Source organism: Stegodyphus dumicola, chromosome 1, assembly GCF_044657685.1.
Source record: "Stegodyphus dumicola isolate Sdum_Otavi_A_Nest chromosome 1, ASM4465768v1".
Taxonomy (NCBI): Eukaryota; Metazoa; Arthropoda; class Arachnida; order Araneae; family Eresidae; genus Stegodyphus; species Stegodyphus dumicola.
The window spans coordinates 101,129,434-101,154,594 of NC_140768.1; the positions used below are offsets into that span (position 1 = coordinate 101,129,434).

The following is a 25,161-nucleotide window of genomic DNA, read 5'->3' on the forward strand; positions in this document are numbered from 1 at the left end:
ACCCATGTCTTTTCGCTAGAACGCAAATACAAAGGGCCTGCGAGATCAGTTCCTGAAACTTAAAAAACTGCAGCAGTCTTTATTCTGTTCTTAGGAAGAGATGCAAAAGGTGGTTCTGTAGGTTTGGCTTTGAATCTTTTACATGAAATACAACTAGACCTAACTTGTTTCGCTAATCTATTGATCGAAATAATCCAGTAATCTTCTCTTAAATTGGCAATCAGAGTTCGAAGTCCTGCATGTTGTAGTTCACAATGCTTTTGCCTTACTAGTCGATGAATAATCTCATGGCTTCCGGGCAACAATATGGGGCACTTGAAATTTTCCTCTTCATCTCCCAAGAGAAGCTTTGTTCTGAGTCGAACAATATTATTTTCGTCTGTGAATGTTTGCATGTTCTTCAAGATTTTCATTTTCCTTCCGGCAAAACTTTCGTGCTGAATTAATTTTAGCAAACAGTGTTCTGCTGATTGAACTTCTTCATAAGTCAACTCAGTTTTCTTAAGTTTTTCTTTTCGTTGGCAGTTTTTAATGAAACGAAGTATCCAGGCAAGCATTCTAAGAATCTTCGTATATTTCGAGAAATAAAGTAAATTGTCAGTGAAGTTAACTAATCCATGCTCCACATTACTGATTATCATTTTTCTCTCTTCCGATCTAACCAAATTTTCATCAATGACTTGTTTTTCACTTAATGGCCAAAATTCTTGTGACTTCCATAACCATTCTGGGCCTTCCCACCATTCGCTTTTCAATAAATTCTTAGCATCACAACCTCTTGAAGGAAAATCTGCTGGGTTCATATGCCCTGGCACAAAATGCCAGTCATTCGGATTTCTATTCTTTCTTATTTCTGTGACTCTGTTTCCTACAAACGTATTCCAAGAACTCTCTCTTTTGATCCAAGTTAAAGCAACAGTTGAATCAGTCCAAAAATACACTGTATTGTCTTTCAATTCCAGTCCGTCTACGACTTGACCATATAATCTTGATAAGATCAAAGCTCCCAAAAGTTCTAATCTAGGAATTGTAATCTCTTTGGTAGGTGCCACTCTTGACTTACTCGTTACTAACTTGACAGAAATCTTCTCATTAAATTCAGAACGTAAGAAAATACAAGCAGCATAGGAAACTTCACTGGCATCACAAAAACAATGTAGACTTATTCGGCAGTCTTCAAATGGACCTGAGACGAGTCTCCGTGGAATCTTACATTCTTTCAGTAAAGATAGTTTCTTGACCCAGGCTAAAAATCTATTTGATATATCTATTGGAAGTACGTCGTCCCAATTAATTTTCCTTTTCCAAATGTTTTGAAGCAATACTTTTGGTATCAATGAAACGGGACATGTTATCCCAATAGGGTCAAATAATCTTTGGGCAGCCGATAACACAACTCTTTTAGTAATCCTTTTTTCTGGAATTTCAACCATACTGCCGCAAAAAAGTTCATCGGTTTCAGTGTCCCAAGAGAGACCTAGAATTGAAATGAATTTGTCATGTGTCTCTTCTACAATTTTTTCAGAAGTAACCCAGCCTCGTAGTTCGAATTGTGCTGCAGACATCAGCTCCTTAGCTTCAGAAATAAATTTTTCTGCCTCTTCTTTAGTTACTAAACTCGTAATACAGTTGTCCACATAAAAAGATTCTTTGAGTTGACAAGATGTGTGCTTCCTTTCATCCGAAGCTGTCTCTAGATGGTAAGCTATAGTTGCTTCTAGTAAAAATGGACTAGGAGAAGCACCAAATACCACTCTACAATGTCGGAGAGTGATTATTTCTTCTCGTCTTGATAAATCCTTCCACCACAGACATTTAAAATACTCCCTATCCTCTGGATTCAAACTGATTTGTAAAAATGCTTTTTTGATGTCTGACGTTATGCCAATATCTTTTTTCCGGAACTGCATTATCAATTTGGGTACCAATTCTAATAAATTTGGCCCCTTTTCTAAACAATTATTCAAGGAATTTCCTTTGGAATCTGTAGTCGACGCATCAAAAACCGGACGAATTTTTGTTGTTGTTACACCAGTTTTTATCACAGGATGGTGTGGTAAATAGTGCCCTTTTTCTCGTCTTTGTCTACAATTTCAATAATTCCATCCCGAACCCACTCCTTAAACACATCATCGTATTCTCTTAAATGTCCAGATCGTATGAGATTTTTGGTAGTTGACATTAACCGTTTAGTGGCTAATTCCTTATTCGTTTCTAATTCTGGACGTCCACTTTTCCATGGCAAACATACTTCATATCTTTTGTCTTCGTTTCTTTTAATAGTTTTACGAAAAAAATCTACCGTTTCTTCATCGGTTACCTGCTTTGACTTTACTTCTGCAGGACATCTTATACCGATGACATCTAGGCTCCATAATTCCGTCAAATCCAAATTATTAGCATATACAATACTCTCCAAAGATTTTGAGTAGTTTCTTTGTTTACCTTGAAGCGTCCATCCAAGTTTTGTTGTAATAGCTACCAAATTATTATCAATGGGCTCAATTCTCCCAGTCAATAATGCGCCAAGATAATCAGCTCCTATTAATAAACCTATTTCAGGCACATATTCTCCTGTATCACTTAAGCGTATATTTTTCCTTTTCAAAATTGGATAAATATCAGGATCCTCTACGCGTGGAATCGCACCACATATCTTCTTTTCGTCCAAAACTGAAATAGTGTACTTGAAATTTGAACACAAGCTTTGTAATGTAATATTGTAGACATTATGGGACTCTTGTTTAGTTTCACTGCCCCCAAAAAGTCCATGACTCATCATTTCTTGATCTACAGGTTTCAATCCTAGTTTCTCCGCAATATCTTTTCGTATGAAAGATCTCTGAGCACCAGTATCAAATAATCCACGAACGATTCCGGACTTGTCACCATTGATGATTTTCACCAATACAGTTAACAATAACGTTGGAGATTTTTTTGGTGACAAAAGAACCTGTGCATCCGATTCAGATTGTTTGTCTTGTTTTGATTGATTTATATTTGGACACATAATGCTATGGTGTTTTTTCTTGCATATAATACACTTTAAATAAGCTTTGCAGATCTTAGAATTGTGTCCTGGTTTCAAACAGACGAACCAAGCTCCCATTTTCTTCAATGTTTCCCTTTTCGCCCCCAATGACATCTCGGCAGCCTTAAAACATTCTGAGGTATTATGAAACGGCTTATTACAAAATATACAATGCTTGCCATTTTTCTCAGCTCTTTGCTTTTCATTAGATACAATACAAGCTGCAGTGGGAATATTTTCTTTCGTTTTCAATTTTTCAAATTGATCATTCGCAAACCCTGATCGAGCAAGCTGTAACCGCTCTTCACTTTCGACTTCCAGACGAAGAAATTCTAATAAATTTCCTAACATGTTCATCTTGTCTTTATTTTCTACACGGTTGTATGTGCGTTCCCACTCCTTGATAAGAACTTCTGGCAGAGCTGATTCTACTAAAGGATATAACATTGCTTCATATTTTTCAGACGTTACCCCTAAAGTCTCTAATGCTCGCAGCTGAGTCTTCAATTTATCTTAAAGAATCCGCAAAGTAAAATTTTCGCCACTTTTCGCTTGCGTTAAAACTAGATTTAAAAGTTCACGAACATAAATTTGAATTAATAGTTCATCTTTAGCAAAAAGAGATTTCAACTGTTCTATAGCATTGTAATAGTTTTCGCCAAATGGTGGAAAACTTGCAACTAAATCTCTAGCCGATGAACCTTCTTCAGTTGCTTGTAAAAGATACTGAAATTTATCATCTGCATCAATGCTATCATCATCATGAATCTTTTTAAATTGTCCCCAGAATCCAAGCCAGTTTTTAATATTACCATCAAAACGTTTCAATTCTAACTTAGGAAGACAGAAATTTCGCTTGGTTTCATTTACTACATTGGAAATATCGCCCTTTCTTTCAGTGGTTGATAACATTAAATCCACTTTTGTTTTCATAGCAACCCACTGATTTCGATAGCTTTCCGTTAAATCCATATCATTAGAAAATTCATCTTCATTAAAATTTTCCATTTCTAGCCATTTTACTTTAACGTTTTCATCTAACTGAAACAATCTGTCAGCTTTATCATTAAATATATTAAATACAGATATCAAATCAATCTTACTTACTGCTTCATCTTTTAGAACAGTGTCCACTTCTTTCAAAGAAGTTGTGAAATATCGCCGTAATTGTGTTCTTTCCCGTTTTAAATTATCCATAGTCCTGTTCCACGGACGCCAATATTTTAAAGGATTCGAAAATAACTATGGATTTAATATGAAAAAACACTTTTAATTGCAGATATTTCCAAAAATTTTAGAAGCAGTTATTCTTACAGAAACGATAGAACTTATTTTAAAAACATAAAACTTATACAGAGTTGAGTTGTAGCTGGTCTTATTCAAACAGACCCATTACCATGTTTTTTCTTGAATACTTTTCAAGGGGTGGAGATAATCAGAAAGTACCATAACACTTAATAAAGTTTGTATATTTGTTACCATCTTTAATGTAAATTTTAATGTGAAAATTCCATCCAAATGAAAATGTGGATAATTGTTTGAAAAATACGAGTACATCTTTCACTCATTTCATCTTTAAATATTTGATTATTTTTTATTTTGTTTCTGAAAAGAAGTCAGTGTCAGCTATTTAAAGATTAGATAATTTCATTAACACTTATACATTATCTTTGAAAAATAATATTTATCCAAGTTAAAAATGATTTTGTTTGTAAAAAAATAATGATATTGTGTACTTACCTATCTGTTATTCTTATAAAGATAATGTTTTACATCAGCAGATCTTAATATGCAGTCCTTTCTGTATGATTCAGTTAAATATTTTGCAAAGGAAAATATCATATTGTGTTGAATACAATAATATAATTTTGCATTTCTGAAAAGGGGGAGGTATTATATATAAATGGTTCTGCATGTATGATTTGGTATGTTGAAGGTATCCACAAAGAATGTTTATGAAATTACTTTACTGAAGATATATTCATGCCATTATGTTATATATATATATTATTTGCTCCAGAAATTAAACTCAGTTCCGTAACTTTTTCATTGCTCATTTCTGTTCCAGATAGATTTCTTATTAAAAGCATATTTATAAAAGAAAGCAAGTATAAAAGAAATACTGCTTATTAAAGCAGTATTTCTTTTATACTTGATTTTGAAATCAGATTATATTTGTTTAATTTTTGTATGCTTTTATTAACAATATGTTTTCTATTTTTTGCGAATATCTAAATTCGGATTTATTTTCTAAACACACATGATCCTGTTCTTTAATTTTTCAATGGGAAGGATGCATTAAAAATGTAATTCTATTTTTTTTAGTCCCTTTAATTTTTGAACACTAATTATCTAAAAATTTTGTTATTCATATTCTATCATAAATTTTTATCTGAATATAAATATTGTGTAATATTTCTTTTTCCCCCCTTTTTGGTTTGCAGTTCTTTTGTTTAAATCATTTATTTTAATGTAAGGAAAATATTTCTGCTCTAGTACTTTAACGTTAGTTTGTTTAGAAATAAAAAGTTTAGTTAATGGGTTTGCATATTTTTCTTTCTGAATACTGGAGAATTTTTCTAAAAGTATTTTTGATAAAAATTTTGTTTTTTATATAAACGGAACTGTCTAGAATTGTGTAGTCAATCATGTTAATTCAATGAAACTTTCAATGAAAGCTTGGATCTACATGTATCTGTTTCCGGAAAGTTTACTGTAATATATCTATGCATAATCTCAAATTGTCAGCACTATTAGAAGTCATTTTTTACAGACTTGTTTCCCCACATCATATTTAATAAAATTGTTTTTGCCCATATATCCTATATATTGAGTTAATATATTTTTTGTGTTAAAAACAATTTTCAAAGCATATGTGTGTTTGATGAATAAACTGATTCAAATGATTTGCTACATAAAATATCTGAAGCAGACAGTACAAATAAGAATCATTTTAATCATCAATGATTCCAGTTAACAAAATGAATAAAACAAATTTTTAAACTTCACCTCCCTCCCTTAGGAGGGAGATCTCACATCTTAGTAATAAATAAGAAAATATTTTTTTGTCTTGCTAGAGATCTTTATAACAATGGGGGAAGAAATCAGTAATTTGAAAAAAATGGCCATGAAACATTTTATGACTAGAAAAATTATATGACTGTAGGTACTTTCATATGGTGAGAAAGTGTGAGTTATGGGAACTTATACAGTTGAATTTTATTAATTAACATTATTTTTAGCAGTATATTTATCTACACTGTTCCCAAAATTTTAATTAATAATATTATGGGCAGTTTCAATTTTATGAGGTTAGTTTTTTAGGAGGGAGAGGTTTGCATTTGGTTGTCAAAAGTTTTTTTTTTTTTTTTTTTCCCATTGCCATTTTTTCTCCTACGTATGAACCAATAAATTTACAAATTTTTTTAAGTTGCCTTAGTAACAGCGATTCATTTCTTTCAAAAGAATTAAATCTTAGTTGAGTGCAACAGTTGCAAATGACATCTCATCTAGTAAAAGCTATTAAGAGTGGAATAGTATGTTTTTATGATTGTGATGCCAAAAGGAGCAAAATCACCGTGTTTAAACATTGTAAAAACAATCAAATATCAAAAGCAACAATTTGTCAAATTTTAAAACAGTATGAAGAGCATAGACAGGTTGATATCAGTCAAAATTTTGGGTCAGGGTTATGAAGAAAAAAAAATTTGAAAGTAGACCAGGAACATTGTTGAATGAAAGTTCATTTGAGAAGCTGAATTTCGAATCCACCAAGTTTCTTAAAATCTGAAGCCATCAAAATCAATTATTCACCAAAAGAAGAAAGTTCTGGAATTATTCACTAAAATGAAGTTTCTGGACTTAAAATTTTATACCAAAAAAAGATGGCTATGAAATGCAAGAAAGGTCAAGAAACTCAGACCAAAAATTGCCCTAAATTTACTAAAAAAAAAAAAAAAAAAAGTTTATACCATCTTGAAGTGAACAAAACTCGTGATCGATAACATTTTTCTCTCTCTTCTTTCTTGATTCTTTCTCTCTTCTTTCTTGAACCGTGTTTTATGATGCATTTTAATTTCAATAGTGGCACTAAGTATTATTAGTCAAAATTCGCTAACTGTATCCAGGCGTCTATCTCGATGGTGACGATCCAGGGCTGTTCCTAGCAGAGATGCAGCGCGTAAAATACGCGGGCGGCGAAAATCAGGGGCGGCCGGACTCTCGCGATACCACGATCAAATATTTTAAATCCATTATGATTACCTGTCATATGTAAGTACTTTTTATACAATTTGTAGCATGTAAGTACTTTTGTATAATTGTCATATGTCAGTTAGTATGAAATAAAAATTTTATTAATCATTGAGGGTCTTTTTTTTATTTTTTTTTTTTTTTAATTATTATTTGGGGACGGCAATCTTATGAAAGTACGCGGGCAGCCAACGGCCCTGATTGTATCGCTGCATACTTCAGGATAAAGCCTGAAGTAACATTCCCAAGAAAAGCAAAGGTAATGACATAAGATAAATGAGGATTATATTCTGAATTAGTTCTCTTTCAGGTTCTGTAAATAGTTCTGCTTGTTTAAAATAATGTATTAAAAAGGCCTTGATTCCTTTTATCAAACACAATCAAAATGAAAATATTTTGTTTAGGCTGAACTTAACCTAATTATCTAGAAAGTATTGTCAGCTATTTGGACAATCAGAAAACTGTTTTTATGACCTAATTAAATAATGCGCCATCCCCCAGATGAACATAACGAGAGTTTTGGGGTATTGTAAGTAAGTAATGAGAGAGAGTAGACTAAAAACTTGATATAAAAGTACTCATTAGTAGAACCCTAACGGATCACTGAAAAGGAAATTGTACAATAATTTAAAGATGCACTCAAAAACATAATCAACTGAGTTATATTCTGATGCAAGCTTTATTTTGTATGAATTATAGTTTAAACTTTAAAAAATATGAAATTTGTCTCTGGAATGTACTTTATTTTATAATGCAAAGTCCGATATATAAATAGTCTGGACTTCGGCTATTCCGTATGTCAGGAATTTCCAAATTTTAGATCATCAGCTTAAATCCAGTAAGATGACATGTGCGTATGGCAACTTTGGGGGGGGGTCACGTATTGTGTAATCAGATAGAAAAATGTTATCCCCCCCTCTCCACGGACCTTGCGTACAAAGCGTATTCCTAGACTTGGGGGCTTGGTTATTTTATTTGCTTATTTAGACTAGTGGTCCGAATGCTGGACGTCGGAATTTCGGACTTTGTACTGTATTCTCTTCTTAAATTTGAGCTATGGGATTACAATTAACTATCCAAGAGCTATTTAGTCATGCAATGAATCTATGTAAAATTTGCCGTCATTTCAAATTTTTAAAGTGTTGTTCAATGTTTGTTCAAAATTTTAAGTGATCCTTAGAAATAAATTTGAAACATAAATTTTTACACTTTTATGATAATATGGTTGACTAAACAATTACAGTAAGTTTGCAGCTAATTTTTATGAAGGAGATTGATTCTCTTTCATCAGAAGTTCGATGTATCGTCTTTTATGTGTTTTTCTACTTTTTGTCAAAAAGCTTTTGCTGCTATCATATGCATCAGTATCATTTAGTTCTTCACTTTCATCATTGTTAGTTTACTCAGTCTAAAATGATTTCGCAGTTTTCGTTTTTATTATAGTAGAGTTTTCGAAGGAGCTATTTCTAGCTAAAAACGATAAATCAAATTTAATGCAGAAGTCGGTAAGGTCATAATCCCTTCTGATTCTATATTTGTGTTGGTTGTCAGCAGTGACGTATCGATAATGTTGCGATTTGCATCAACATACAGTAAGACCCCGCTTAACGCGGGGGATCCGTTCCATCAAAGTAGAGCGTAATGCGAAACAGCGCTAAACGAGGCTATCTTAACATGTAAATAATGGAGTTAGGGGAAGATGGATAAAAAATTGGTTAGGTATTAAATTTAATAATGTTTTTTAATAAAAATAAAACCAAACATTTATTTCTTACAAAAATAAAAACAATATAAACGAATATACTTATAAAAACAAATAAAATTCTAAGCCAGTCAGATCATTCAGTCTATTCTGTGTTTCCAATTTTCTGCCTTTTTTTTTTTCAAGAAGACATTATGATAGATTGGCTTAATGGCATATTGCGTTCATTTTCGTCGTCAATCGATATAGACAGTCGTTTTTCCACTTCCTCTATAATGTTATTTCTAGAACGGGTAATTCTAGTTGCAGAACTTGACGTAGTTGCATTTGCCGATTACAGTATTTTTTCTTTATTCTTAAGAATTGTCCTTATTGTTGAAGTTGCCAAATTCAATGCAGCTCTAATTTGAGATTGACGCTTACCAGAATCTAATCTTCTAATCACTTGCATTTTAGTTTCCAGTGAAATGCTTTTTTTGGTTGCTTTCTTTTCTTGTTTTTTATTATCACCCATGATAAAAACTAAAGTTCATAATATTTGTCACTGTATTAATCGTTATAGTATTATGTAAATTTATACTTACAATAATGTCAACAAATGTTTCAAGTGATAAAAATGCTTCCGTACAGCACCTCACCGCACCAAACAAGAAACATAACTACAAAGTTTCGGATATGTTATTTGGAAACCTACCGCTTCGAGGAATTCCCGTAGTTCATGCTGCGAGCAATTTCGGGGAATCCCGAGGTTGAAATAAAAGAGCGCTAAACCGAAACAGCGTTAAGCGGGGTCTTACTGTATCTACTTTCCTTGAGTTTCAGATTGTATATAGTAATTTTATTGCTTTTATTTGCCTATAAGAAGATATAAAATGCAATCATGTAACTTGCCTGCAATCTAGAATACTGAGAAGACTAGGAGTCCAAGCACTGGTTGGTAATAAGACCACAATTGCAGCTGGTATCAGGAAGAAAATAATCTTAAGTTATTTTTCTCAACAGTCTAGCATTATGTAATTCAATTACCATTATACCACATTAAAGCAGTTTTTACACACAAAATAGCTTATCTAATAAAAGCATTAAATTAGCGAAAAAAATCGCTTTCTAAAAGCAGTTCATTTTAGAAATGAAATAATTTTTTTTTTTAAAATGAATTATTCAAACTTGTTTTTCAACAATATTTTTCTCTTTCTAACGACGTGAACGTTTTTAAAAACGTGAACAAAGTTTTTTTTTTTTTTTTTTTTTTTTTGTGAGGGGGGTGAAGTTGTGAAGTTGCTGAACACTGCTACCCATCAAGGGCGTAGTTAGAGGGGGGAATTTGTCCTCGGGCGCAGAATCCAAGAGGCGCCAAACTGATATTACGACATTTTAGAATTAAATGTTTTCCATCCTTGGCAAGCAGTAGGGGGCGCGAAACCTTCAGTTCTCCCTGGGCGCTGAAAACCCTAGCTACGACTCTGCTACCCATAGACAGCTCCAGGGCTCGAATGGGTTGGCTGCATGGGCGTTTTCATAGTTTTCCACATATGTAACCTGTATACCAGCCAGTTTCCCTTAGGCAGATAGCCCTTGAGTGCTTTGTCGTAATCAAATAAACCAAACCTTTTGTGTGTGTGTTACGATAGCTATAGCGTAATAATAAGTACTTTTATGTATTCTTTTTAAGACTGTATTATTATTTTGAGGTTTTCACTGTTCTTTTCTAACATGCATAAAAAGAGAATAATACATTTAAATGGGAAATTAGTCTGTCATAAAAATTCGAGAGGGATTTCTGAAATGTAAATTCTATTGTTGTAATGCAGTCATTTCGCGTATTAACAAAGACCATAAATTAAACTGGTTTCTAAATACATTTTTATTAAGAAGTATTTATTAGAACGCACTAAATCTTAAATTATATGAATATAAGATGATGAAGAAAATTATCCCGAAATGTTTTTAAAATATTTCGAGGAAACCCAAATAGAAATTCTGTGTTATGAAACTGTAAAATGGTACTTGAAAAGCAAAATGATCATATTTTATATTTTATTCCTTTTTTTTTATCACAAAACATCTATAAAATTTTAGATAATTATTTTCAAAAGTAGTGTTGCTAATTTTTGTATCCAGAACAGCGAAGTGTTTCTTTTAGCAAAATTAAATTTCATCAAGCTATCATCGGTTGTGTGTGCATTCAGTCTGTTGCGAACCTTTACTCACGCGACAATTTTAGATGTCAGGAGTGGAGTTGAATGCCAGTGACAAAAGGGATGGAGAAGCGACTGAGGCAGCTAAAGGCAGCTTTTTGATGCATTCAAAGAAGCGATGAAAGCTAACCAGGAAAGGAATGAAGCATGTCAAGAAGAAATGAAAAGAGAAATTACTGCCATAACAGAAAACAAGTTCGAAGCTATGGAAGCCAGAACCGACATTTTTGAAAATGAAGTTGGAGAAATCAAAGGGGTAGTGGTAGTGGTAGATTTATGGCGCAAAGCTCTAAAGGCCATATACGCCAAATACAGGATTTATTGTATAAATGCTAGACAGAGAAAAAGGTTAAAAAAACCAACAGGCAAGTTTAAAAAATCGAGGTAAGTAGTAAGATAATGAAATGGTAGGAGGAAATTCTGATTAAGGTTCAGATAATGATATATGCAGTATGGATTTAAAATCATAATACATCTGATTCATTAAAATATATAGCATAAAATCTCAAGATAAATTAAATAATAGAGACCTGTTTCTTTGAGGTACTGAAACAAATTGGTATTGACCTCTCTTCCCATTAAACGATTGAGAGGCCGGTCACAGCTATTAAAATACTTCTGACGAAGACTATTAAAATATGGACATACAATTAAAATGTGATGGACTGACAGACAAACAGCACAATTTGGACAAACAGGCTCATTCTCAGCTTTTAGGAGATAGCTATGTGTCGCTCTAGCGTGACCTATTCTAAACCGAGTCAAACGAACTTCCTCCTTATGATTTCTAGTAGTAGCCCAATGCTCTATTTTAGCCTTCACCTTCCTCAACTTCTTACGAAGCTAAATGTCCCAAAGTTGCTGCCATTTATTTCTGATCTTCTCTTTGATGACACAACAGATGTCTCTAAAAGCGATGAGGCAACCAGACATTTCAACAGCAGATTTCGCTGTGCTGTCTGCCAGCTCACTGCCTTTTATTCCTGTATGTCCGGGAACCCAGCAGTACAGAATTTCATATCCACGACTTGTTAAGCTTATACTCAACTTGAGTACATCCAATATCACAGGGTTCTCAGTGTTGGAAAAAAGATTCTAAAGCTTTCAATGCACTGTAGGAGTCTGCATATATTATGAATTTTCTATGGCGTAGCGTTGATATGTGCAAAAACGAATAATATATAGCAGTTAGTTCGGAGGTTAAGACCGAGGAGGCGTCGTGTAAACGTCTACCCTCCAAGTAGTCACCAATTATAAACGACATCCCAGCATGACAAGTTGACTTAGATCCATCCGTATATATGGAAAGATAACCGCTGTAACTATGCCTGTGTTCAGCAAAAATTTGTCTGTACATTATCTCATTAGTTGTGGTTTTGACGTAACTGTGGAAAATGTCAAGTAGCCGGATTTGTGTATTTTCCCAAGGTGGGATCTCAAAACGCTGTACTGCTTGTGGGGACATATCAGACGGGAAGAATTCTTCATTGAGAGGACGAACTCTGACAGGAAAAAAGGCACAGAGGATGGACGTGCTTCAAATAAAAGGTCACAGTTATATCAAATAAACACAGTTTAAAAGGATGGTCAGGTTGAGACAATATATTAAAATACTGTACAAGAAACGCCTCAAACGGAGTGATGGTTCGTAACAGTCAACATAAAGGCTCTGGACAGGAGACGTCCTGAAGGCTCCAGAACAAATCCGCAGAGCCTGGTGATGAACAGGATCTGGTTTTAACAACACTTAAGACCTAGCGGATCCGTAAACAACTGAGCTGTAGTCCAGTCTAGAGCGAACAAGAGCTCTTTAAATGTGAAGCATAGAGCAACGCACTGCACCCCAGGAGGTGTTCGCCAGGACATTTAAAATATTTAAAACTTACGTACACTTCTATCTCAAGTTTAGGACATGAGGAAGGAAAGTCAATTTTCGGTCGAACAAATCACCCCTAAATATTTTACTTCAGGCGCAACTGGAATCACTGACCCATTGAGATATAATTCAGCCTCAGGATGGAGACCTCGCTTTTTACAAAAGTGCGCACATACAGTTTTCTGTTTCGAAAACGTAAATCCTTGTCTGTTTGCCCACTCCTGGATCCTCTTCAAAGCGATCTGGAGCTGCCTCTCTACATGTCTGACATCTGCACCTCGACACCTAATTTGTAAATCATCCACATATAAAGATCCTGAAATGGTGAGACGAAGTTCTTTTAATACAAAGTTTATTTTTAAACTGAACAGGGTTACACTAAGTACACAGCCTTGAGACACACCTTCTTCCTGTTCAAAATCATCCGACAAAACAGAGCCAATCCTTACTTGAAAAGTTCTAGTTTTCAAAAATTCTGAATGAAGATTGGTAGGTTGCCGCGCAAGCCACTCTCGTGAAGATCCCGAAGTACACCGTATCTCCATGCCTTATCATAAGCTTTCTCTATATCAAAGAAAATTCAGACAAGGTATTTCTTTTTACAAAAGCTTTACGAATATATGTCTCTAAAAGAAGCATGTTATCTATCGTTGTTCTTCCCTTTCGAAATCCGGTTTGATAAGGCGAAATTATATTATTCTTCTCCAAGAAATAGACTAAGCGGCTGTTTACCATTTTTTCAAATAGTTTGCATACGCAACTAGTCAGGGCAATTGGCCGATAGTTCGAGGGATTCCTCGGGTCTTTCCCTGGCTTAGCAATGCCAATCACAACAGCTCTCCTCCATGCACTGGGAAACGTTCACTCTTTCCACACCCTACTTTAAAGAGTGAGAAGGGCAGTCAGTGACTTATAGGACAGATGCTTCAGCATTTCGTAATACACACCATCAGGATCCGGACAAGATCTATAAGTCCCCAACAAAGCTCTCTTTAACTCTAGCATAGTAAAATCTCTATTATAAGGCTCAAAGTTGGAAGAGTTGAAAGCGATGGGATTTCTCTCAGAGCGCTGCTTGATAGAAATAAATACAAGTGAATAATTTCTGCTGGAAGAAACGGCAGCAAATGTCTCACCAATTATATTCGCAATTTCTTCTATGGAGCTAATTACTCGGCATCTCCCAAATCCGCTTACTAGGCGTAGAGGATGTTATTGATGACACATATGAAATCCAAGAATTCCTCTGGCTCTGCCTTCTTACTTTTCGTACATTTTCTTTGGCTCTTTTAAATGCTATGAGGTTTCACAGAGTAGGATATGTACGAAAAATTCCCCATGCTTTTTTTCTGTTTTTTCAGTGCTTCATGACAGTCACGATTTCACCATCGTTTTCAATATTTTAGTATTTTTCCTGATGTTCTAGGGATGGAGAGTATAGCTGCCTGAGTAATAGCAGTTGTAACTGTTTCCACTGCATCATCGATAAGCACATCTTCTACCATTTTCTCTGTGAGCTCTGCAGAGGAAAAGAAGAGTTACTAGTCTGCCCTATCCAGTATAAACCGAGGGAGTCTCGACATGGGGTTTGCTCCTCTTCGTGCAAGAGATAAAAGAATAGGATAATGATCGCTGTTGTAAAGATCACTTCCAACAATAAAATTGCAAAATGGCAATAGAGATGGTGGAACAGATGGCTAGATCTGTTCCACCATCTCTATTGCCATTTTGCATGGAAAATCCTTGTAGGTTCATGGAAGTATGTATCTTGCCCATTATTCAGGAGACAAAGGCAATGATCTTCAATTATCTGTTCAATTTATCTTCCTCGTGAATTGGTGTCTTTACTTTCCCATAGCGGACTAGGGCCGTTAGAATCTCCCATTATGATAAAAGGCTCAGACAGCTGCGACACAAGTTCATTTAAATCCCGCTGATCAATGTACCCATTAGGAGGCAAATAAAGAGAAACGACTGATACAGCATGAAAATTTACCTGTACAGCGACAACTTGGAGGGATGTCGTCAAAGGAAAGGAACTTGATGGGTAGTCCAGTGAGGCCAGAAGACGTTCACCTCCACTGGCACGCTCACCTGCAAGGTTATCTTTCCTGGCGAGAGAAAACCTCCGAAGTTTTGCTTGTTGTTCTGGTTTCAGATTTGTTTCCTGTATTGCCAAGCACACAGGATGATAAGCATTGATCATAGTTTTGATGTCAAGGAAATTTCGATGGAAACCGCGACAGTTCCATGAGATGAGGGTGGCCATTATGATTGATGCTTGTTCTTTCTGTGTTGCGTTTTAGTTTTGGGCGGAAGCAGATGTTTAGAGACTTCCAGTCCCTCCTCCACTCCCATACTATCTGAATCTACAGATTCAGAGATCATTGCATCTAGAGAACTATTGCTGCGGCTTCTATTTTTGTTAACTGCTTTTGTAGGGATAATTTTTGGTTTGCTTGAAATAACTGTTTCTTTATTTTGTGTGACATATGTTAGATTTTCCTTTTTCTTGCTTGCAGTCTGCTGGGTTTTATTTGGTGGAGTCTGTGTACTTATTGAAGTTTGGGTGGCAATGGTACGTGTTAATTTAACGGCATTGCCATATGATTTGTTTGATTGAAGCTGTGTGCTTTGAACTAGTTTTCTGGCTTCAGCATATGAGATATTTCTAGTGAATTTTGCCGTCTGTGCTTCATTTTCTGTTTTCCATTTTGTACATGAACGGGAAAATGCTGGATGGTCGCCCTTGCAATCAATACACAATGCTGCAGCGGTGCAATTATCGCTATCGTGGCCAACCGACGTACACCGAGCGTACGTCAGATTCCCACGACAGTACATCTTGGAATAGCCAAAACGCTGGCTCTGGAAGCATCGCATAGGGTTTGGAATATAAGGTCTTACGGTGCAATTAAGATATCCAGCCTTTATATTCTTCGGCAGATCAGGCGACTTGAAGGTCAGGATGACGTGTTTTGTGTCAGTCAACTGACCTTCTTTACGCATCTTGATCCGCTTTGTAGCACAGACCTTTTGGTCAGCTAACTCGGAGACGAACTCTTCTGTTGAAACACACAGAAGGTCGATCTCCGAGATCACGCTTCTACAGGAATTAACTGTTTTGTGCGCTGACACAGTTATAGATACACGTCCAAGTTTGGTTTGACGTAAAAGTGAAGCAGACTAGATGGCCGAAACGTTATCAATAAGCAGGTCTCCAGAACGGAGACGCTTTATGTTCCTTGGTTCATCTATGCATGAATGAATGTATTTGCTTATCAGAAAAGCAGACATCATTTTCAAGTCTTCAGAGTCACTGGAAACAACAACAAAGCGCGGACAGTCAGTAGTTTCTTTGACATTTGCATCGGTATGACTTTGTCAATGATTTTGATATCTTGGTTGGTGTTATTTGAATCAGGTTTTTTCTTAACCCCTTAACTGCCGCGGGCGTATATATACGCCTTGCTCAGCCGATGCGTTAACTGCCCCAGGCGTATATATACGTCCTTCCAAACTGCTATCATTTACTTTGCGCTGCTACACCTAAAATTATTCGCAAAGTTAACGCATCGGCTGCGCATCTGGGGGGCAGTTAACGCATCGGCTGAGCAAGGCGTATATATACGCCCGCGGCAGTTAAGGGGTTAAATAAAAAGAGAAGCCATGATTGAAAGATAAAAGATTCGGGTCCGACGGCCCCGCCCACCACGGAGCCCAACAAGGGAACACAGATTCCTGTGTTGGGGATAGCCAGACCTATACGCCAACTGAAACCCCACAGTCGGCTTTCCCGAAAGCAGGTACTTCCGAGAGCTTATCCCCAATTCACTGACAAAAGGACTAGTGACCAGCCGATTGACACCCGTGAGGACGATTACGGTGCCCTCCGTTTAGCTGAAGCAGAGGCCAAAGCAGTGTGTTGGGGACAGTACCTCGCCCCTCAACTACCAGGACTCTCCTTTCCAGCGACACGGGTCTCCACGCACGGCAAACACGCGGGCAGTTTTCTCACCACTCGAAAACAAAGGACAAGAGCTGTTCCCGTTTCTCGTGACGAGCCCCAGCTTCCGAAGAGGAAAACCACAAGGGAGAAAGAACAGAGAAAAAGTTTTAGCTCAGAAGAGAGGAGACAGAAAAGAGGATAGATAACTGGGGCCCCAGGATCGTGACACCCGTACTCACAAAAGTGAGCCCCTGAAGTGGAAGAAATCAAAGAAAGAGTTTCAAACTGTCGAAGAACAAATCGATTACAGAGTTTCTTCTGCAGTCGCCAAGGGAGTTGACAGCTTAAAGAAATCCGTAATTATAGCAGGAGACAATTCTGAAGCTTTTAATTCCTAGCCATGTCTTCTCATTCTTCTCTAAAGCTATCCACATATGATGTAAAGACCTTCCGGTAAGTGTGCAAGACTCAGTTTTCTATAGTTGCGGACGCAAATGGATGGGATTCCCAAGCTAATGCCTGCCACCTCACCGCTTCTCTGACAGCAGAAGCATCCTTCAAACTGTGCCCGAAGAACAGAAGCTCGACTTCGAAGCTCTGTCCAGTGCATTGGAGCTGCGCTTTGGCGAAAAGTGTTTAAAAACTATAGCAGGCTCAATTAAAATCTCGCCAACAGAAGCCCACGGAAACACTCCAGGATCTCGCTACGATTGTTAAAAGGCTTTCTCATAACTCTTTTTCAGACTGCTCATCAGGGACAACGGAAATCCGGTCCCTGCAGTACTTCATCAATGATCCTGAGCTACAGAAATCCATGCAAATTGCGGATGCCAAGGATTTAAAAAGCGCTTTAGTGTATGCCATGAAATTAGAGAGAGTCCAGCAAGCAACCCGTAGAGACCGCCATCGAGTCACAGCTCCAGAATCTCCACGCACAGTTTGAAGTGATACACAATTTTGCTCAAGAGCGAGTCAACAGGATGAAGATCAAATGCGACACAAGAACTACAAGACATCGATTCAAGGAAGGTGACACGGTGTGGTTATGAAATCTGATTCGACGGAAAGCACTCTCTCCTACACTACAATCACCCTGCGACGCTCCTTACAGTCCTAAACAGGCTGAACGACGTCGTAGTTCGGATATGTTAGCCATCAAATTCTAAACCTAAAGTCGTTCATTACAACAGGCTGTAATTACTGTTTTACATTAATCATCCTTACATTTACATCCTTACATAGTATGTAGTCTCCGTAGTGTACATAATTTAATAGTATAATAAGACAATGGTCTAACTTTAATACAGATTTGTAAATTTACGCATTTATCTTTTAATTTTTTATGTTATTTATTGAAATTATTGTTTCTGGTAACATACGAGTAATTCCTGCTTTCTCCTGTCTTCATTTTAAACTGTCTCATGAAAGCTGCTTCACCCTTTGTTTGCTTTTATAAGTATTTATGAGCAACGCAATCTATCAACGAAAGGAGCCATTAGTAGTGAAAGGTTAAGACCGTTGAATGTTGGGAGTTTGACCTGAATTCGATCTCAAGAGGACGAAGCTGGCTGAATGGTCCTTTTTTTGGTGGTTTTCTGTATGTGTAGCGTGAACGAGAGATAGTTTTCCTTAGAAATTCCTCCCCGAAAGCATCTATTCCCTACGCAGAAAGCCTTTGCGTGCTTTACCATAGACAAAAAACCTAATCTAACGTAGTCCGTCAGCCAAAAAAAAAATTTTTTTTACATTAAAATGTGTTTCAATATATACAACTCGAAGTTCTCGAAAAATGTATTAATAGGCAATAATTCTGATCGTTAGTAGAATAGTTGAAATCATTGAAAATTTATATGTTCATATATATATATAACTATATCACCACTCAAATTTAGATTTATTGCTAATAGTACAAATAATTATAAAAAGAATATAGATTACATATTTGCAATTAGACTTAAAAAAATCTGTAATTTAATCCAACAACTCGTTAACAAACAACACAATTATAGTTGGATTATTTATAATAAAGCTCCAGTTCTCAACAGATTTAAAAGTTTAAAAATCAAGAACATTAACTGCTATGACTTTGAAAACCTTTATACTTCTCCACCATTAGAAGAAATTTGTATTAGTTTAATGCAACTCCGACAACTGTTTCCTGACATACTTGACATCCTGTGTATTGAAAGATGGAATACTTCTTATCTGAATTGTGCATTATTTAATAACTACATTAAATTCAATAATAAGATTAATAAGAATAATAAGATTCTTTTTACTTATGAATATAAATTCCAACTAAGTTTAAATAAGAATGAATTAAAGCTATTTGCACATACATTTCAATAATAATTCTGCTTTTGAGCAATTCAAAATTTACCCAAATAGTTTAACACTTAATAAAATAAATACGAATCAAGATACTATTGAATACCTAGACCTGCTAATTAATAAAGACAGCAAAATTAAATTATATGATAAAAGAAGGAATTTCTATTTTCATACTATTAAGCTAATTAATTGGAACTCTAATATCTCTAGAAAAGTAATAGAAAACACGTTTCATAGCCAAATAATCAGAATAAAAAATATATGTACTGAAATAGAAGATTTAAAGGAAGAAATAATAAAGCTAATTAATGTTCAAGTTGATAACCAAGTACCACCAAAATTTATTAATTTATATATTAAAAAGGCAGGCATTAACTTTACTTTATAATTTTTTGGCTCTTTTTGGTATGATAACATTACCTTAAACCTTAGCTGGCGGAGGGTAATGGAGGATATAGAAGAGTAAAGGAATTATTTTGTAAATTTTTATCGTAAATAAATTTGTAAATATGTATATTTAATCAATACTGGATTCTTTCCTTTTACTAATAAAGGGCCAACTCTTTTCAAAAGTCTCAATTATAGCCCGAATTGAGTGAAGATTTTAATCTTCTTCTTCTAATTTTGCATACTTATTATAGCCAGTACTTACTTAAGTTTTGATATACCAGTTGAAATCAAGTTCATTAAATTTTCGATATTTTCGTTCATAAAATATAACTTTTAATTAACTTTTTTAGGAAATTTTGGGAGATTTCTGGGAAATTTCTGGGAATTTTTTAGAGGTTTTTTAAGGAATTCATTTAAAAAATATTTTACTTAAAAAATTCTGGGAATTTTTTTTAAGAACTTTTAAAGACATTTTAAGACTTTTTAAATTTTAAATTTTACTTTAAAGCTTATTTAAAAAAATTTTTAAACATTTCAGTTTTACTTAATTACTTTTTAATTATTTGCAATTTTCACAAAAAATTTTCACTTAACGTTTATTATTTGCAATATTTACACAATTTTGCAACAGAACACACATTTCACATTACAAACAGTTTACATTTATTAATACACAATAACCACTTAACTTTACTTTACTTCATTAGTACTCTTTTTATGGTATTTGCAATGCAAACTTACATCTCTTGATTGGCTCAGCTACTTAACTCCCTACCATAAATAGTTGATCAGTTAAAATTAAAACTTGAATTACATACTTTTAGGATATTTAATTTTTTCTAGATTTATATTTAAATATTTTAATATTAAAGTTTGCAAAAAAATTTTTAATAAAACAAAGATAGCAGCTTGGCACTCAACTTTACTTACATAAGCGCCATCTATATAATTTGAAGAACACACTTACATCACTTTGGAAAAACTTTTGCAGACCCCAACGCTAATACAGTAGGTAAGTTAGAATTAAAACTTACTATTTACTTGCTTTAAGTATTTTTTAAATATTTTTATGCAGTATTTAAGTATTTTCTAGATATGAAATTATATTTTAAGTATATATATATATATATATATTTTTTTTAAATTATGAATTAGTTCATTTTGTTTCTTATTGGTTTATATAAATTATGTCCAGTTCCTTTTTAGTTTCTTTTTATTGATATGCATATTCGTGTCGGGGAGGTTTCTGTCGGATGCGAATGGATGGGATTCCCAAACTAAGGCCTGTCATCTCGCCGCTTCTCTGAGAGCAGACGCAGCGAATATCCTGCAGAAGCTTCTAGAAAACCAAAGACTTGACTTCGAAGCTCTATCCGTCGCATTGGAGCTGTGCTTTGGCGAGAAATGTTTAAAAGACTAATGCAGGCTTCAATTAAAATCCCGTCTACAGAAGCCCTCCGAATCACTCCAGGAACTCGCCACGGATGTTGAAAGGCTGTCCCTGCAGTACTTTATCGATGGCATCCGGGATCCCGAAATACAGAAGGCTCTGCGAATGGAGGATGTTAAAGATTTGAAAAGCACTATGTTGTACGCCGTGAAATTCGAGGCAGCCCAGCAAGCAACTCGTAGAGATCGCTACCCAGTCAGAGCTGTGCGAGTCCCCGAGCCGGTGGATCAATTGATCTGGCTTGTTTAGATGATTTATCCAGACAAGTCAATGCTTTGATACGGAGTAGGAGTAAGAACAAAGTGAATTTAAGGTGTTGGAAATGTGGTACTGAAGGGCACATACGACGGCACTGCAGAACACCCCAGGGCACGGATAATATAATGGATGATTTGACAATACCAGTGAAAGCCTTGAGACAGAATATTGATGAGAGGAAACCAAACCTAAAGTGCTGGAACTGCAGTGTTGAAGGCTACGTGCGAAGGAACTGCAGAACACCGCAGAGCAAGGAAATTAAGACTATTTCCCAGCAACAACGCAGGAAACAAATTAGTGACCACATTGAGGTTGCAAGAGAATGAAAAATACCCTTTTAGAGCGCTCAAGATTTCTGCAGTGAGTGGCAACAGTAATGGACTATCCATCAGTGGGCATATCGACAGAGTTCTTTGCAATATGATCATTGACACAGGAGCTAATGTTACCATCATTCGGAAAGATTTAGCTCAACAATTTAAAGATAAAATGATTTGGACGCCATCCTGTGTTACCCTCCAGACTGTGTCTGGCGAAGAAATCTCCATAACTGGGAAGTTAAACGTGAGCATCATGTTTGGAAGTCCCGCCTATCATCACACGGCTTATGTGGCGGATATCACAGATCCATGCATACTTGGATTGGACTTTTTAAGGAAATACAATTTTTCCTTAGACTTTTAAAACAGAAAGCTGTTCTCAGCATCTGAGGACATGACGATCCATCTTCAGAAGGGATCCTCACCTGGAAACGCCGACGCCTTGTCTGAAAGACCCAGCTCGGGAAGCTACCGAAATCATACTAGGGTCGGAGAGAAACATCACACTACCGGTTATTCTCCATTCCAGATGCTCTTCGGTCGAGACCTTCGTCTGCCTTGTGACCGCCTGTTTGGCCGCCCTACGGATGCGCCTTCATCACCTGACGAATACATCCAAGATGGCCAGGCCCGGTTTGAAGTGATGCACTGTTCCGCACGAGAGCGAGTCAACTTGGCGACGGAGAAGGTGAAGACCAGATACGACACAAGAGCTATTGGACATCAATTCCAAGAAGGAGACAAGGTGTGGCTGCGGAACCCGATTCGACGAAAAAGACTCAGGCCTAAATTACAGTCATCTTGGGATGGTCCGTATACAGTCTTAAACAGGCTGAATGACGTCGTGGTTCGGATACGTAAGTCTTCGAACTTTAAACCTAAAGTCGTTCATTACGACAGGTTAGCTCATTACTAATGGCCATAGTACGTAGGGTAAATAATTGTAAGTAGTGTAAGACCATGGTCCTTTTTGTTTCTAAGGGTGTATTTGATTTGACTTGTATTTAGCATTTGGTTTGTTTAAGTTATTGCATTTTATTGTTCATTTTGTTTGTTATTGTAATGTTGTAATCTAATGTTTATTATTGCATTTATGGCTTAGTTGTAAGTTTGGCTTCTTGTCCAGGGATTGTACTGCCCGACCCGTGCAGTCCTTGGGAAGGGGGCAGTGTTACGGATTTGGTATTTAAATAACTAATGTTAGTTAAATTATAAATTAAATTGTTTTATTCCTCGTGCAGTGCAGTGCGTGACGAATATTAAAAGAAAGCTAAGCCGGAACATTGAAAATACAAGAGCGCGCGCATTTAACATTTAGTAAATATCTCTTTTAGATTTCGAGAAAGTTCCAGAAAATTCTCGCGCGCGATTTAAAATCTTATAAAAGGAGGAAAACCTCTCAGTTCGTGTGATGTTAGTTTGTTTGTTGTTGCTTTAAGAGTTTGTTTAGAAAACTGCTGTTGTTGATTGTAGCGAATTCGCGGATTACCTTATTTCTTTAGCTGTTTTGAATTAACTTTTGTTGAACGTTTGAGTATTTAAAAGATAACTACTGTGAGCTATTGTAATACAGAACGAATATCTAAGGAAAATTAAGCATTTTTGTTGTGATAGTAATAAATATTGTTCATTTTTCATTGGAACTGGGCATTCATTTCGTAACGAACTCGTACGCACGCAACAAAAGTATTCAGCTCATCACCAACTTTCGTAAATATCGAACGCATTTTAGTACCCATAGAAGATAAGTATAGATAATCAGTACAAACGTGCTGTGCTACATTTTTTATTTTCGTGTGGGGAATCTGCCAGGTTTGCAGCGATAAAAATTAATAGTGCACATGGTGAACACACTATTAGTGTAAGGACTGTCCAGAAATGGTTTAAAAATTTTTAAGTTAGAAAAAGCAGCATTGGTGATGAACCCCGTTTTCAGGACGTTTTGAACTGTTAGAACCAAATCAAACGGTTAATTCAGAAGTTTATAGTGAACAACTTTGTCGTCTAAACTCAGAATTGATCAAAAAACGCCCACAATCGGTGATTATCAAGAAGGTGTTGTTTCATCATGATAACGCTAGACCGCATACGGCTCGAACAACGCTGCAAAAAATTAGTGAATTTAATTGGGAGCTTTTGCCACATCCTGCGTACTCGCCAGATATTGCCCCAAGTGATTTTTCACTTATTTCGTGCCTTACAAAATTTTTTACTGGGAAAAAAATTAAATTTTAAACAGGATGTATACAATGAAGTTTCACTTTTTTTTTTTTTTTCATCAAAACCAGAATCTTTCTACAGCAATGGCATAAAAAGGCTGCCTGTAAGATGGCGAGACATTGTAGATAATGGAGAAAAATATATAATTGATTAAAGTGTTAAATTGTGTTTTTTTATATTATTTAAAAATTTATCAAAAAATGGGCACGAATTTATGGACTGAGCCGATAATTGTGTCTAACTTTTCGATTCTGTTTAAATACTAATCATTTTACCTGTCGATATTGCAATCGTTGAATGATCACTCTCGAAATCAAAACTGTTAAATAAAAGTTAACTTGCATGTATAATCATGTCACACACACACACACACACACACACAAAAAAAAAAAAAAAAAAAAAAAAAAAAAAAAACTGTAAATTCCTGTTACATGACTAACAAATAAAAATTATGTGTGCACAGAAGTAGATCAAAAATTCGTAAATTTAAGTTACATTAAACGTGACTTTATTTTTTAATTCTCCGCTCTTCTTTAAACTTCTTACACCATACAATAAATAAATAATAATTGCCGAGAAGGTTCTCCCCGTCTCTTTTTTTAACATTTTGAGCCCTAGATTTTTTTTAGACACGGGGGAAAAAAAGTAAATAAAAGTTTATTAAATATTGTTTATAGGTGTTAGAAGAACTCCCTTGCCACACTATAAATTCCTACTTGAGTTATAGAAACTAGGACGTCATGGCAGTTGCTACCGTCAGGTCTCAAAGTGAACAGTTTATTGGGAAAACACTTTCGGAAAATGCGCCAAATGAGACTTCTGTCGCTGCATAGTGCAACAATCTCTACTACTTCTACATATGAAGGTAGCAAACGTCACCAACAGTACCGACAGAGTTAATTTGCAGGCTAATATTACCTAGTTCCGTAACATGTAAATATAAGGCAACTCCTTTTAAGAAAGTCAAGAAAAAAAAACCCTTCCCAGGCCATATAATCTTCAACTGTTTTGAGAGCCAAGAGTAATCCTGTCTCTAGAACAAAGCGACACGTTATAGTTAAGTCAAGCTTTCGATTCCAGGTCATGGGCCGAAGTAGTTGCGTTATGATTTTCGTCATATGTTATGTAAATATGAATCAGTTCCTCTTCAAAATACATCATAAAGAAATTTCTTCCTGAGCTAAT

General features: G+C 35.5%; 1 protein-coding gene across 1 annotated transcript in view; it reads left to right on the plus strand.

Moving 5' to 3' along the window:
* Positions 1-5,849, plus strand: part of LOC118201121 (protein RER1-like) — a 68,818-nt gene extending 62,969 nt beyond the window's left edge. The window contains exon 7 of the mRNA XM_085818325.1: positions 1-5,849. This exon is cut by the window's left edge and continues 22,189 nt beyond it. The gene's annotated coding sequence lies outside the window, so the exon portion shown is untranslated.
* The last annotated feature ends 19,312 nt before the right edge of the window (positions 5,850-25,161 follow it).